At 43.6% G+C, this 15,027-nt stretch overlaps 1 long non-coding RNA gene across 1 annotated transcript; it reads left to right on the top strand.

Annotated features, from left to right (window-relative positions):
* The first annotated feature begins 672 nt into the window (after positions 1 to 672).
* On the top strand, positions 673 to 14,817 carry LOC128598214 (uncharacterized). Its single transcript, XR_008383599.1, has 3 exons — positions 673 to 761; positions 14,042 to 14,167; positions 14,783 to 14,817. It is a non-coding gene; the product is annotated as an uncharacterized LOC128598214 (long non-coding RNA).
* Positions 14,818 to 15,027: the final 210 nt, after the last annotated feature.

Here is a 15,027-nt window from a genome sequence, read left to right as displayed (position 1 = left end):
AAGCAATAACTTAATCTCACAGAATTTCATTTTCTTTTTCTTTTGGAAGTAACAACTATTAAATCTCCATTAAAGGGGCATTGTGGCCATGATTAAATGAAATGCAAAAGGGTCTAACACATTAGTTGGCTTACTATATTTATAGTATCAATACTATATAATGCTATAAATAAATGTATGGCATCATAAATATTTACATAGTACCATAAATATTTATAATATCAAACAGTTTTTTTGTCTTCATGTAATATATGATAGATGAATAGTTGAGAGTTAAATATGGATATTTTTCAAACTTAGTTTGCTCTCTGCTCAAAGAAATTTTAGGAGGGTAAAAATAATTTAAACTAGTATACTAACCCTTAGACAGTCACTCAAGCAAAGGTAACTGGGTTATAGTCCAGCAGCAGGCGATGTTGATTGGGGGCACATTGGATGCTGGGTAGGAGCCAGACCATGAGAGCTAAGGCCAAGGGCAAGAGTGAGGTTCAGGGTGAAGCCAAGGAGACTGGCCAGGGCCAAGGAGAGCTTGAAGGCAGGAGGGGCAACACTGAGCAATAGCAGCCCTCAGGGAACCTGGAAGACGCTGGTAGGAGGCAAAAGGTCAGCTGTAACCAGGAGATAAGGAGCCCAGCAGCTGGCATCAGGGCAGACAGTGGAGCCTGGCCGCAGAGGGACTCCAGAGCAGCAAGACCCCTGGCTGAGGTCACTGCAGGACCGGTTACAGTCTTCCAGAGTCATTCTTGTCTTTTTATGTTAATGTAATTAAACTTCTGTTCTTACATTCTTTCCTTTTGGTAGGCTTTTTTAGATGGTTCTAGATGTATAATTAGACACTGTACTAGGAAGATTAGGCTAAATAATCTAACTCCAAAATCTCAGTGGCTTAACACAATAAATGTTGATTGCAAGTCTGTGGAGGTAGGGGTGGGAGACCTCTATTTCATGCAATCATTCAGGGACCCAGGATCCTTTTCACCTGGTGGCTCTGATATCCTCATCAGGGCTTCTTAATTATTTTTCCTCATTCCTTTTTGTCACAAATTCCTTTGGAAGTTTAAGGAAGTCTTAATGACTTTTTCTTAGCATAAGGTTTTCAATTGTGTAAAATAAAATACCCCATGTTATAAAGAAAGCCAACTAAATCTAATTACTATTAATTGAACTATTTTAAAATATAAAATTATGATGGAGCAATATATGAGGGCCTTTACTAAGGGACATTATTTTCCACGTGGGACATCAACATGCTGTAGGACTTCTGAAGAGTCCGTGTAGTGCTGACTGCCTCACCTGAGTCAGATCAGCACCCCACTGAGGCCTTACCACACACTTGGCACCTTGTTCTGCTTATCTATCGCTCACAACAAACTGGCCTCAAAACTTGGCTTCAAACAACCTTTTATTCTGTTCATGATTTGTGGGTTGGGAGATCCTAGCTGAGCGATTTGTCCCGGATCTGTATGGCATCTACCGGGGTGGCCACCAGACGATGGAGTTCCATGTTTGGGACCTTGATGCTTCTCGTCCACAATCTCTGCAGGGCTGGGGCTTCCTACAGCTTGGGAAGTCATACTTCTTAGATGGCAGCTGGCTTCCAAAAAGCAAGTGTTTTAAGAGACAAGAATGGAAACTGAAAGTATAAATATGGATTGTTTTTAACTTAATCTAGTCTGAGTAATTATGAGAAAGGAAGAACACTTCCAACTTGTGTTGTACTAACTAACACTCCGAGGATCACTCAACAAAGGATGACTGGGTTATACTCTATCATCAGGCACTGTGAAGTGTGGGCCACAGCCCACACTTCTGCTGTCACCTACCAGTCACTGAGATTTAAGAAGGAAGGGACACAGACTCCACTTTGCAAGGGGAAAGACACCAAAGAATTTGTAGCTGTCTTTAATCTTCCATCTATAAAAATTATTTAATCTGTTTAATAACACCATTAAGAAGGTCATCACTCTCTCCATTTTACCAACGAGGAGACAAAATCTCAAAGAAGTTAAATATTTTGTCCAAAGTCACGCACCTAGGGAGACGGAAAGTAGGCCAGTCTGATGCCAATGGCTGGGCCCTTAATTACAATATCCTTATTTCACTCAACTTATATTTACTACTGGAAAGCAATATAGAATTCATTTGAAAAATAAAGCAGCAGGCAGTTGTGGAAGAGCTAATGGTTACCCTACCCCACATTCATTCTCTCCCTCTTTCCAAATTTATTTGGGGTAGCAATGCACACTACTAATGAGAGCCATATTCCCCAGTCCACACTGCAGTTAGGTTTGGCTGTATTTTGTCCAATGAGATGTAAGAAGTATTGTATATAACTTTTAGACAGTGTTTTTAAAAAGAGAGCTGTTTCTGTCTTCTTCTGTATGCCATGCCAATGTGATCGCAGGCACTCAGCAGCCATTCTGAAGCAGGAGGGAGTGTGCTAAAGTGGCAGAGACGAGACACCCGAGGGGCCTGGAACTTTGTGATTATGGGGTCATGACACTAGCCCTTGAGAAGCTGTCTTTGGACTCTTTTTAAGTAAGAGAGTTTTATGCCTTGCTTTAAGCCATCGTTATTTAAGGCTATTCTGCTTTTTACAGATGAACCTAACCTTGAATAACACAGAAGAGATATATGCATTTGGGGTTATGAGTATCAACTTAGTCATGACAGCTTCATTCTAGTGACATGGAAATATATATATAACAAAAAGCGGGAAATCACTAACAAACAAAAACAGCTTTACAGAGAAGAGGTATCTAAGAGCAGCTCAAGAAAGAGAGAAAAACTCAATGTATTTACCCAGTTTAAATTATTTAAAATACTTCAGGGTAACTAACATTTGCCAAAAAACTGGGGATGTTTTGAGGCAAACTCAAAAGCTGTAATTTTTTTTATACATATAAGAGGGCTGCCCCGAGGGAAAACTTATAAACTGCCTCCCACCCATGCATCTTGCCCATTCCAGCTTCTTTGTTTGCACATATTCCAGATTTAAGGTCTTGGGTGGGAGCATCTGATTGGCCAAGACTGAGTTACACACGTGGCCCAGATTCCCAGGATTGTAAAATCAAGGATCAGACTGTTCCACTGAGACAGTCTGATGATGGAGGGGAATTCCTCAAACGTAGAAAAGGTGCCTTTCACATTCCCTACAGATTTCCATTACACCTGGCATTCAGTACCCCCTCCCTCCAGCAGTCATTGCCATGTGAGTGAAGTCCTGTCTGCAGACAGTGTCCAGGGGGAAAGAAGCAAGAAAAGCCCCCACACATGCTACCTGCTCATGGGAATGGAATCAGAGGGCATTCTCCCTTCTCCTGCATTAGGGGGCCTTGGGGAGGGACTGTATGGAATTTTGGTTCCTAAGACTGATTTGATATTTTAGCCCCATCTTGTGAAGGAAGTGTGAGTTGCTGCCTTTCCCCTACCTGGTGACTTCTTATGTCTCTGGATTCCATCCTTCCAGGAAAAGGTAGTTGATTGAGTAAATTGATAAGTGCCAAACCTGGGCTGAATAGCAAACAAGGCTAGTGACGTTTTCTTAGAATTGGTTCTGGGCTCAGTGTTCTTATTTCCTTTAGTGGTTTGTGTGCTTGTGTAATGGAATAGAGAAGTAGCTTATTACATTTCCAATACAAACTTTTAGCATGAGAAGACACAGGCCCTTAATTTAGAAGGATTTGGATTTAGTAGGAGAAGTTATCAGATACCATCCATGGAAATGAGATTCATCTGCGGAAATGAGAAAAAGCTCTTTGAGTCTCAATTTTCCACATTGGAGGACTAGACAGGCCCTAGGGTTTCTTCTAGTTTTAGTCTTTAAGTAGTATGAAGATTAAAAAAACAAACAAACACTTGACTATGATTGTCAGGGCTGAAAATTGTCCAGTAGTATTTAGTGGTATATATGTGAATATATTATTAAAATAAACGTTATAAAAAAAATTACAGTTAAACGTAGTGGTAGCTCCTATCTGTGGGTCAGCATTCTTAGTTACGAGCAAGAGAAATTCTGGCCACTTTAGGCAAAAACCCAATTTATTGAAAGAATCTTGGAGTAATTTATAGAATGTCCAGGAAGGCCGGGCTCAAGACTCAAATGAGAGCCCCATGCATGCCACAAGACAGAAGACGGGGACACGTCTGCTGGTGTCACTAAATACTGGATGTTCCTGCTGGCTCCATAAGGCAGAGATGAATTCTTGAGGATCACAGCTTCTTTGCTCCATTCATTCCAAATTTCAAGTCTTGGGAGGGAGCATCTGGCCACATACCTGGGCCCAGTTTCCAGAGATGTTGCAGTTGAGAATCAGACTCTTCTGCTAAGACCTATATGATGGGGTATTCCCCCAATTTAGGAAAAGGTTCCTTCAAATTCCCTACAAATGTTCACAACATCTGGCATACTGGGAATCATCTCTACCAGTCCAGAGGTGGGAAGGGAAGGGATAACTTTTTCCGGCAGTCACTATAGTCTTCTACAGATGAGGAAGTAATTATCTCTATTTATAATTTCACCTCCTTAAAAAGTACATGCTTCTTGATGCATTCAAATTTAACAGTCCAATAGGGAGACTAGATTACATTTTTCAGTAGAGACACAGTGGACACTTGTGTTAGCTTTGGTAGCTCAGCTTTTGAACTGCCTTCTCATGTTTGCAGAGATGGGCAGTCTTCCCTTTGTGCAGAACTCTTCACTTTTTTATATTATTGTAATTCTGAGACTGCTAATACTTGACAAGCTGAAAATGCAAGAGGCTTCCTTCTCAGTGTCCACTGATGCCATGTCTTGGGACTGTGATGCGGTACCACAACCAGATGTGCCTGCCCCAGACTTTAAATTGGGAGCTGAGGACACAGAGGAGGGGAATGGTGAAGAAAGTTTGCTGGCAGCAGAGGTGGTGATAACTGGTGGCAGCTCTGGACGCTGAGAGCCAGTGGTGTCAGCAGTGCCGGTGTCCACTCTTTGTTGCTGGTCAAAGTCATCCAAACCTGCTCTGCAGGATGGTTTGGGGTGGTTGCCTTAGCTGTCCAACCCACGATCTTAATGGTTCTGTCATCTTGGTGATTCTGTGATACTAAATGCTTTTTTAATAATCTTTTCCTTTTAAATGAACCAGGGTAGGTTTCTGTTGCTGGCAGCTAAGAACTCTGACTGATACATAATGGTACCTTACTGTCCTTTCTCAATGCCCATTGCAGTGCCTCGTATCCAATGGGAAGATAGTAAATAATTGTTGGAGACAGGCAGGCACTGAGAAAGGCAGGAGGGAAAAAAGGAGAGAAAGAAGGGAGGGGAAAAGGGTAGTGCCCACAGTATGGAAACTAATTTTTTTGTCTAAATTCTGGGCAATTTAGGCAGAAAATCACTTCTTGAAGTTACAAATTGTAATTTGTCCTTTTGAGAGGTCTGAAGTCACCCCAAAAGAAAAATAGAGGACACCCAGAGAAAGTGTATAGGAAAGTTGCAAGGACCCGGGAAAGTAGAGATTTACTCCAAGAGTCAATAACGGGTGTCATTTGGCCTTAAGAGAAGATTCTGGTACAGAGAACATGTGCATTTATTATTATATAGGTTCTTCTGTGTGTAACAAATACTCCAAACTAGTTGTGTTTCAGATAAGGTAAACATTATTTCTCTTTTACAGTACAGTCAAGAAGTAGATGGTACCAGAGATGAGACAGAGGTTTTCTTTTTTTTTAATGGGGTCAATCAAGGATCCAAGTTTCCTCTGTCTTATTGCTCTACAGCACTCAGCATGTTGCCCTTACCTGCATGGTCCAGTATGGCACGCTGTCACACCTGCATCCACATTCTAAGTGGCAAGATAGAAAATAGAGGCATGCTGGATCTGCCTCTTCCATTAAGACACATCCCAGCAGTTAAACATTCATTTCCCATCACATGCAATTGACTGGCTCTTAGTGACATGGCCACTTTGAACTGTAAGTGAGACTGAACAACGCAGTCTGTATACGGATCCTCCATGTACATGTCTGCCAATCCAAGCTTCTATCACAATACAAGAAGAGGATAAAAGATATTGGAGGACAACCAGCAATCTTTGCAGACTGAAACATGAGCATGTGGGATTAGATGAGAATATAATACTGTAGAATTTTCTCTGAGGGTTGCTCAACACAGCTACTTTTGAATGTGAGAGATGCCTCCATGGATTTTAAAATGGGATGATTCTTCATTTACAATGAAATAGGTAGAGGAAAAAGGGTAGTGTATGCTCAGTCTCAGCCTTAGCATCTATATTCAGAAACAAAAAGGGTAAAAGATGGGACTGAATGAAAGTTTAAAGGTCTTTCTCAGGGCACATTGCTACAGCCAAGAGCTGTACGCTTGGCAGAATGTAGTGTGCCTATCCAAATGTTCCTTTGGGTCTTTGTTGAAAACGCAATGGCCCATAAGGAGGTCAGAGAGGCCTTGGGGCTAGAGGAGACAGAGAAAATACCAAGGGAAATTTACAAATGACAAATGCAAGGGCAAATTGGGTGCAAGTTCAAAGCTGTGGAAACAGCATGGAGAGATGGAGGGCGTGTGTACATCTGAGTTATCTTGCAACATGCTACTAGGGGCAAAGAGTAATGGGGCTCTAAGCCACTGGTGGCAAAGGCAGGGGACAGCATCCAGAGAATGACAACTGGGTCAGAACCCCCTGGGACCACTGCTGCCCAGCTGACAGTCTGACTCTTCTGAACAGCACTTTCTGAAGCAGCCTTGAAGCAGTCCATTTCCAGGAAGAGTGGTAATGCTTGGCTCATTGCCACTACTGTAAATGTCTGCAGAGACTTTTTTTATAGGCATTCTGTCTTCTCATGCTCCCAGGTTTATTATAAAGATATACATGTCACCCACACCACGCGTATGTCACAGAACGCTCTGGTTTAGTATTAACGTTTTTGTTTTCTTCTATTCTTGGTCTAATGAAATTAATTGAAGGTGAGGCAAAGTGTGAATTTTTCAGAAAGGAAGAAGATGTTTGAAGTCTTGCTTGTGCCTATTCCCTATCTAAGTTCTCTCTATTCTACCACTGAACAATAACAGTTCAGGAGCGTCCTCTGAGATCCCCGTGGACACAGGGATTGGCCTTCTCAAGTTTTGCCCTTCCCGCTTTTCTAGTAACTCACCTTCAGACTTCTCCAAGAAGTGTTTTCAGCCCGGTTAAGTTCTAAGTCCCAGCGGGTGCTATGGTGTCCTGTGCTGTGATGTTCTATACCTAGTTATGGGGATTTGACTGGTTCTTCTTTGTGGTAGGCCTATTTTTTCATCAGATTTTATTTTTATTTCCCACTTGTTTATCTCGGATCCTATGTCAGTGACTAAGGGTACAGGCCTCTCTGTTTGGACTGCCTGGATTAAACTCTTACTCTGTTACTTATTTTCTGTGAGCCTTTGGACAAGTGATGTAACCTACCAGTTTTATTTATTTATTTATTTATTTTTTTGAGACAGAGTCTTACTTTGTTGCCCTGGGTAGAGTGCTGTGATGTCACAGCTCACAGCAAGCTCCAACTCTTGGGCTTAAGCGATTCTCTTGCCTCAGCCTCCCAAGTAGCTGGGACTACAGGTACCCACCACAATGCCTGGCTATTTTTGTTTTTTGCAGTTGTTTAGCTTGCCCGGGCCGGGTTCAAACCTGCCACCCTCAGTGTATGTGGCCGGCACCGTAACCACTGTGCCATGGGCACCGAGCCAGATGTAACCTACCTTTGTCACCATTCTTCTCTGTACAACGATGACAGTAATACTTTCTAGGGTTTTTGTGAGGTTACAGTTATTTATTTCATAGTAAGGGTTTAGCACAGTGCCAATCACATAGTGAACACTCAATGAGTTTTAGCTGTTATTATAATAAAACTGACTCTTATTTCTAGACCTTCTTTGTGGGAGTCTTTAATAGTGAGTATTTGGTAGTGTGCCTAGCGAGCCTTCCTCCCTTGGTCTGGGAATGACACCTCTTTACTCTGGGGAACTGCCCTTCTACATGGTTATGTTAATCCTGATCCTGCTACAGCAGTGGTTCTCAACTTTCCTAATGCCATGACCCTTTAACGCAGTTCCTGTGGGTCGCGACCCACAGGTTGAGAACCGCTGTGCTATAGGGAAGTGGATGGCAGACCCAGGCTCTGGTCTGAAGGCCAAGCGGGTTCTTGGCTTTGTGCAGGGAAGAATTCAAGGATAACCTGACAGAGTAAAGCAAAAGCAAGTTTACTGACATAGCAAAGAAAAAGAGGAAGGCTGCCTCACAGGGAGAGAACTCACTATCTCAACAGCAGGTAGCACCCTGTGAGTTTCCGGAATCTTATTTTATACCTTCTATTATGTTAAGTGGATGAGGATTATTTGTAAGATTCTGGGAAAGGGGTGGAATTCTTGAAACTGAGGGTTCCTCCTCTTTTTAAACCATGTACAGTAACTTTTAGTTTGCTAATACATTATAAGGAGGTTATAATGAGCAGTGAGCATAACCTGAGGTCATTTTTTCTTTCTTTCTTTTGGCCATCTGGGTTCTAGCTGGTTTGGGCCAGTTTCTCTGCTATCTCTAGTTTTATCAGAGACCTTGGCTCAGGTCTTAGGACTCCTTGTTGAGCAAGCCCTTTCAGTTCCCTGTGAACTGGTCCCTTCCAGCACCAGGACACAGAGCTGAGCATTGGACCCAGGCCAGGCCTGGGCAAGAGCACAATGCTTCATTCCTTTAGCAGCCATGACTGGTTCAAAGTGTGGCTGGAGATCCCAGGAAGGCCGATCTGAATTTTCTTTGGTGGTGACAGGCAGATGCCGGTATAAAACACTCCATCTTTCTGTGGGGGCTGTTAAACTGACATAATGAGAGCTTTGGAATAGAGGCAGTTACCTTACCCAAGGTAGGCCCAAGGAAGGCCTTCTGATATGGGAAATAAATAAGGCCAATATACCGAAGAAAGAACTGAAAGGCTGTGGGTGTGGTGGGGGGAAGGAGAGAGAGGCCTTATGACTTTGAGTTTTAGGGCTGGCAGCCCTCAGCAAGCTCTTACCCTGACGTTCCCCGTGTGGGAAGCCAAGAGTCTCTTTTTTCCCTTAAGGAAGTTTGTGTCAAGTTGTCACTGTATTAATAACTGAGAGAATATGGCTGATGTGCCTGTGTACTGAATTTGTTCTTCTCCCTGTTCCTTCCTTCCCAGAGTGACAAGGACTTCCAGACTCCTCTGCAGGACTTAGCTCTCTTCTTTTCTTGGTTCAGTTTCCATCTGCATCTAATTTCCTAGTTTTTGTTGATGGTATGTTCCTTATTTCTTCTTAAGTCTCTCCTTATTACTATTAAACAACCCTCCTTTTTAAAAAATCTCCTGGGGCTGACAGCCGTGGCTCATACCTATAACCCTAGCACCCTGGGAGGCCAAGGAGGGAGGATTGCTCGAGATCAGAAGTTTGAGACCAGCCTGAGCAAGAGCGAGATCCCATCTCTATTAAAAATAGAAGAACTAGCTGGGCGTTATGGCAGGTGCCGGTAGTCCCAGTTACTTGGAGGCTGAGGTAAGAGTTTGAGGTTGCTGTGAGCTATGATGATGCCATGGTACTTTACCCAGGGTGACAGAGTGAGACTCTAAAATATAAAAAAATTTAAAAAATAATAAAAAATCACCTCAAACAACTTCCCCGTTTTCCTCTGAGCAGATGTATCCAGCTCAGTTTTTCCTCTTTTGCTTTTGTTCTGCCTTGCAGCTGGTTCTCTTATGTTTTTCCTGTTTTCAGATCTTAATCTTGAGCTATTTGCATAAATGTGTTTCTTTTTGACAGGGATGTTAAGGACCAGCCCCCTTGCACCTTGCCAACCTTTTTTTTTTAAATACAGAAGAAACTTCTCTGTTATGCTTCATATCACATGGCTACACTTTTCCCTCTGGTGGTTTGTTGATCCCTGTCTCCAGCTGCTCCCTGTATCAACTCAAATTATCAGTCTCAGCGAGAATCACGTCAAATATTTCATTTCATTCTTTTTTGCACCCACAGTTGTATTTCTCCCTCATTCCCCAGTTCAAGCCTCAAAACCAGGCCCTTCATGTAGGGCTGTTAAATGTTTAGGGTTATTGAAAGGCAGGCCACATAGCTCTTTCTTAGATTAAAATTCCAATGAATAAATGCAGAAGGAGTGAAGAAGATAGAGAATCAATGTGAGGCAAACACTGTAGTAATAACTGTGGCGGGGAAGCACCCTTAATGGATGCTAAAATGAGTGGACAAAGTATAACGAGAAACAATGTGTTTGCAATTTCAAAGGATTCCTCTGCAAGATATTTCATTATTACAAAGTGGGAAATTATAACTTGAAGAAACCTAGAAGATAACACCTTAACCAAGTGACGGAGGTCAACATCACCACTAATAGGACACATCAGAATGGGGGACCTTTCTGCCATGCATCCAGAAGTGCATCACCCCTTCTGTGATGTTCTTGACAAAAGGGGTCACCTCCATCTAGTCATGAAAAATCATCAGATAATCTCAAACTGAGGACATTCTAAAAAAGAACCGACCGATACTCTTCAAAAGTGTTAGGTCCACGAAAGATAAGAAAGACTGGAAATAGCTATGGATTGGAGGCGGCTAAAGCGATGGGACAGCTAAATGAATGTGACCCTGGGTTGGATCTTGGACAAGGAGAAGACAGTCAATGACAATTGATGAAATTTAAGCAAAGTCTGAAAATCGGGTAAAATTATGCTAGTGATGTTAATTTCCTAATTTAGATCACTGCCCTGATTTATTGCCTGGGTTATCGTCTAGGCATTAGGATTTCTTTCTATCTATTATTTTCTTTCTTTCTTTTTTTCACAGACAGGGTGCCGCTCTGCCACCAAGCTTCATTATAGCTCCCTGAAACCTCAAACTCCTGGGCTAACCAATCCTCCTGCCTCAGCCTCCTGAGTAGCTGAGATTACAGGCATATGTCACTATGCCCTGCTAATTTTTCGATTTTTAGTAGAGATAGGGTCTCGTTCTTGCTCAGGCTGGTCTGAAACTCTGCATGTTAAGCCGTCCTCCTTCCTCAGCCTCCGAAAGTGCTAGGATTACAGGTGTGAACCACAGTGTCTGGCTGGCATTAGGATTTTTAAAAGCTGCATGAGTACATTCTAACGTGCAAACTTTGAGAAACACTGTTCTAAGTATCTGGTAAGGGAGGGAAGTGTCACATTTCAATAACTGGCCACTCTTTTGTTTTAAGTTCTTGCAAAGATTGCAACTAGCCATCCCTTGGCTAGGACTCCCTGATGGACTGGACTTCCTAGAGGGAAGACAAAAACTTCAGAGAGAAGCCAGGTGTGGACTGTGCTCCATGTGCAAGTCTCCCAGCCCCTATCCAGCTGCTGCTGTTTGACTGGTTTCCTGTAGGCTTTGCTGGGCTCTGTGCAGAGTCTGTGCTGTGTCTCGCTTCTGCCCTGGGGCTCCCCTGATACTGAGACAAGGGACGCTGGGGAAACCTACTCTCCGCTTATCCAGGCTCAGCCCAGAGTGTGGGGGAGTTGAGGGCAGTTCCTCTGTTACTTGCTCAGTAACAGTTCAAAGCTGCTTTTCATCAGCTCCCAGAAGTCCTGGCAGGATGGGGTACTAGTTGCCCTTGGCAAGTTACACACCCTCATTCTCTGCTTTCCATCCACATCCTGTGTTACTGCTCCTAGAATCACATTCCCGAGTAAAAGATTTGCTTATGAGTTCCAACGGCTCTGTTTTTTTTTTTTTTTTTTAAGACAGAGTCTTACTTTGTCACCCTTGGTGAAGTGCTATGGCATCATAGCTCACGGCAATCTCAAACTCTTGGGCTCAAGCAGTCCTCTTGTCTCAGCCTCCCATAGGTACCTGCCACAATGCCTGGCTATTTTGAGAGCTCAGGGTTTCACTTTTGCTCAGGTTGGTCTTGAACCCATGAGCACAGGCAATCCATCCCCCCTGGTTTCCTAGAGTGCTAGGATTACAGGTGTGAGCCACTGCACCCTGCCCCACCAAGGGCTCTGTTTTTGAGAGAAACCAGGCTAAGATACCTTCAGTGAAAACTATAAAATAACACAAAATGGGACCATGATGGGGAATCCAGGATGTCTGATTTGGGGATATGCTTCTCTTTTGTCCTTTGAGCTCTCCTGTCCCCTTTCTTCCCCTCCTTTTTAACAGAAGGCAAAATGGCTAGCTGGTCCAGCTTGAGTTTGCTTTCTGTTTTGACCAGTCTGCCCTAATTCTTCAACTTCTCTCTGCTATCCCTCTCCTTCAGTGTTCCATCTGCAGCCAATAGCTCATCCTCATTAGACTCTTGGTCCAAGCCAGAGGGAAAACATTGCTGCTTAAACAAGTTTTCTACTCTGTGTAAACAAACTCCCACTGGTCAGCTGCTGCTGCTGTTGGCCTTACAACCCTCCTCTCCTCCTCCAGCATCTGCGTATCTCTGCTCAGTCAGCTCCCTCTCCCCTCCACCTCCTGACTAGCCACCCAGCTGCCTGAGTTCCCTGTCACAGCCCATGGCAGCTTTCCTCCTGCACATTGTGACCATTCACTCCCCCCCTTCTCTTCACACGACACCAGGCACTCGTGCTGTCTCCCAAGGACCAGGGTGGAAAAGAACCAACAAAGCAATAGTCCCTAAGGCTGTTTGATTTGTCTATGACTGCAATAATTCACTTACTCATTTAGCAAACATACATTGAGTGTCTAACATGTGCCATGCATTGTTCTAGCTTCTGAGTGTGTAGCAGTGAATAAATGAGACAAAAAGTTCCTGCCCATAGATGGCTTATCTTCCAAGGAGGAGCAGATTAGTGATAGCTGGGACCTAAATGCTACATCTCTTTGCTTCCAAAATATAGCAGAATCTCTTTAAGTTGACTGCCTAAGGGCCTGTAACAAACTGGTCAACACAAGGAACTTCCATTGAGAATATGGGGTGCATGGTCAGTCTATGAAAATTAGGTCAAGTTGAGGATGTGGTCGCTGTAGGGATGTGGCCAACTGGCTATTTTCTCTATACTTGTTTCCTTAACAGGACGCAGGGCATTCATTCCGTATCTCACAGTTACACCTTCTTAGGAGTCTTTGTGCTCAAGATTACATTTTTTTAAATTAAAGGACATTATTTTTAGAGCCAGGGTCTTGCTCTGTTGCCCAGGCTGGTGTGCAGTGGAATGAGCACAGCTCATTGTAACCTCAAACTTCTGGACTCAAGCCATCCTCTTGCCTCAGCCTCCTGAGAGCTGGGACTGCAGGTGCCTATGCCCAGCTAATTAAACTTTTTTTTTTTTTTTTTGTAGAGACAGGGCTTCAATGTGTTGTCCAGGCTGGTCTTGAACTCCTAGCCTCAAGTGAGCCTCTCATCTCAGCCTCCCAACGTGCTGGAATTAACTACTCCTGGCCTCAAGATTAAAATTTATCTTTGACCCACTACCTGCGGCAACCCCAGGTTCTTCTCTGAACAGGGAATGCCTTGCAAACCCAAAATGTCTTCAGGTTTAAACTGGAAAAGGGTGGTCCGCCTACCTTTCCCTACCTCTGCTGGAATGATGCCGTGCGGAGGGCAGGGGGTGGCACTGGGAGAAGTGGTAGGCTGCTTCAGCCTGGTTTCCACTCTGAGCAGAAGCTCTTTTCCACGGATGGCCCCTGTCTTTGTCATTTGTAAAGACTTTGCCAGATCTGTGCTTCTCAGACCTGTAACTTGATATTTATTATATAAAAAAAAAAGCTCCCTTATGTAACAGCATGCTTTAAAACCATCCTGATTATTAGTGGAGATATTGTTATTTAATGAGACCACTGATTTCTCTGGTATCTGCGTGGGATTCTTCAGATTTAGAGATGAGCCAGTGGATTCAGCAAGAGGCCGAGCATGATACAATCTTTTTTCCGTCCCCTCGTTCTGGGGAAAGGCAATGGAAAATGACCGAGAGCCTTTTCAGTTCAGTGTGTACTCTCTTTGGGAATTTGCCATTGTTGTTTTTGAAGATAAAGGAGTTTACCTTGAAAGCTTTAGGTAGAATGCTGTCCAATTTTTCTGTTTTCTAACAGATGTTTAGGTTGGGGCATCCAATGGATGTGGAAAGTGAAGAACTGCTTGTTCACCAGCTGACCTGCCTTTGCAAGGTGTCCTGATACGGGTCCCTCCTCTCCACTGCTCACGTTCTGACCACACAGGTGATTTGAGGGATGTAAGATCTCCATTTGGAAGATATGATCCTTGAAAATTTACCCTTAGGGATCAATTGCACTGGATTAAGTATTACCTTTCATAACATCTTCCAAAAATGTACGTACTTTCTAGAAGGAAGAACACATTACTTTCTTTACACATTAGTTAGTTTTAGCACATCTGTCCCCATTACTTGAAAGAACTGGGCAGAAAGAGCCCTCACTCTATCTTGTAGGGAGGGAGGCTGAGAGCCTTGAAAGATACCAAGGACAGTCAGTGGAAGGGGATGTGAGAATCCCAAGGCCTGACTGGGGGCGGGCGGCTGCCCCTCTGTGATTACTGAGGACATCATTAGGAGAGGAGGGACCGGGGAGAGGCCTCGAGGGCTGTTTCTTCTGTCCCAGGGACTCTGACTGCTCTCCTTGCTCTGGGGAAGGGGTAGCCATGCTGCTTCTGAGAGAGCCCCTCTGGCCTTTCTTCCCCAGGTTAAGCAGTGCTTCTCAAACTTCTCTCTAACTGTGAGCTATGCTGGGTCACAGATGCTCATCTGGGTTTGAGGACAGGCAATAATGACAATTTGGCTTAGATGTAATTGGTTTTACTTTGGTTTTCTCCTACAGCAATGAAAAAGAGCAGTGCGAAGGACATAAACAAGATAAGTTCACAGGCATGTGGACGGGCTCCCTGCTGCTTCCCTTTATCTCACAGAGGCCTTTCGGGCCTTGGGCGACCTTGTCCGAAGATGCCTTTTTGCTCCAAGTCAGGAAAAAAACAAAACAAAACAAAAACTCACATAGCATCAAAGCTAAGGTTTTAGTACCCAGGAAGCTACAGCTCTCAGACCTCTGTCTGTGTTGACAGCTTT

This window comes from Nycticebus coucang, chromosome 11 (genome assembly GCF_027406575.1).
Source record: "Nycticebus coucang isolate mNycCou1 chromosome 11, mNycCou1.pri, whole genome shotgun sequence".
NCBI lineage: Eukaryota > Metazoa > Chordata > Mammalia > Primates > Lorisidae > Nycticebus > Nycticebus coucang.
This window is presented reverse-complemented; position numbering and strand designations above follow the sequence as displayed.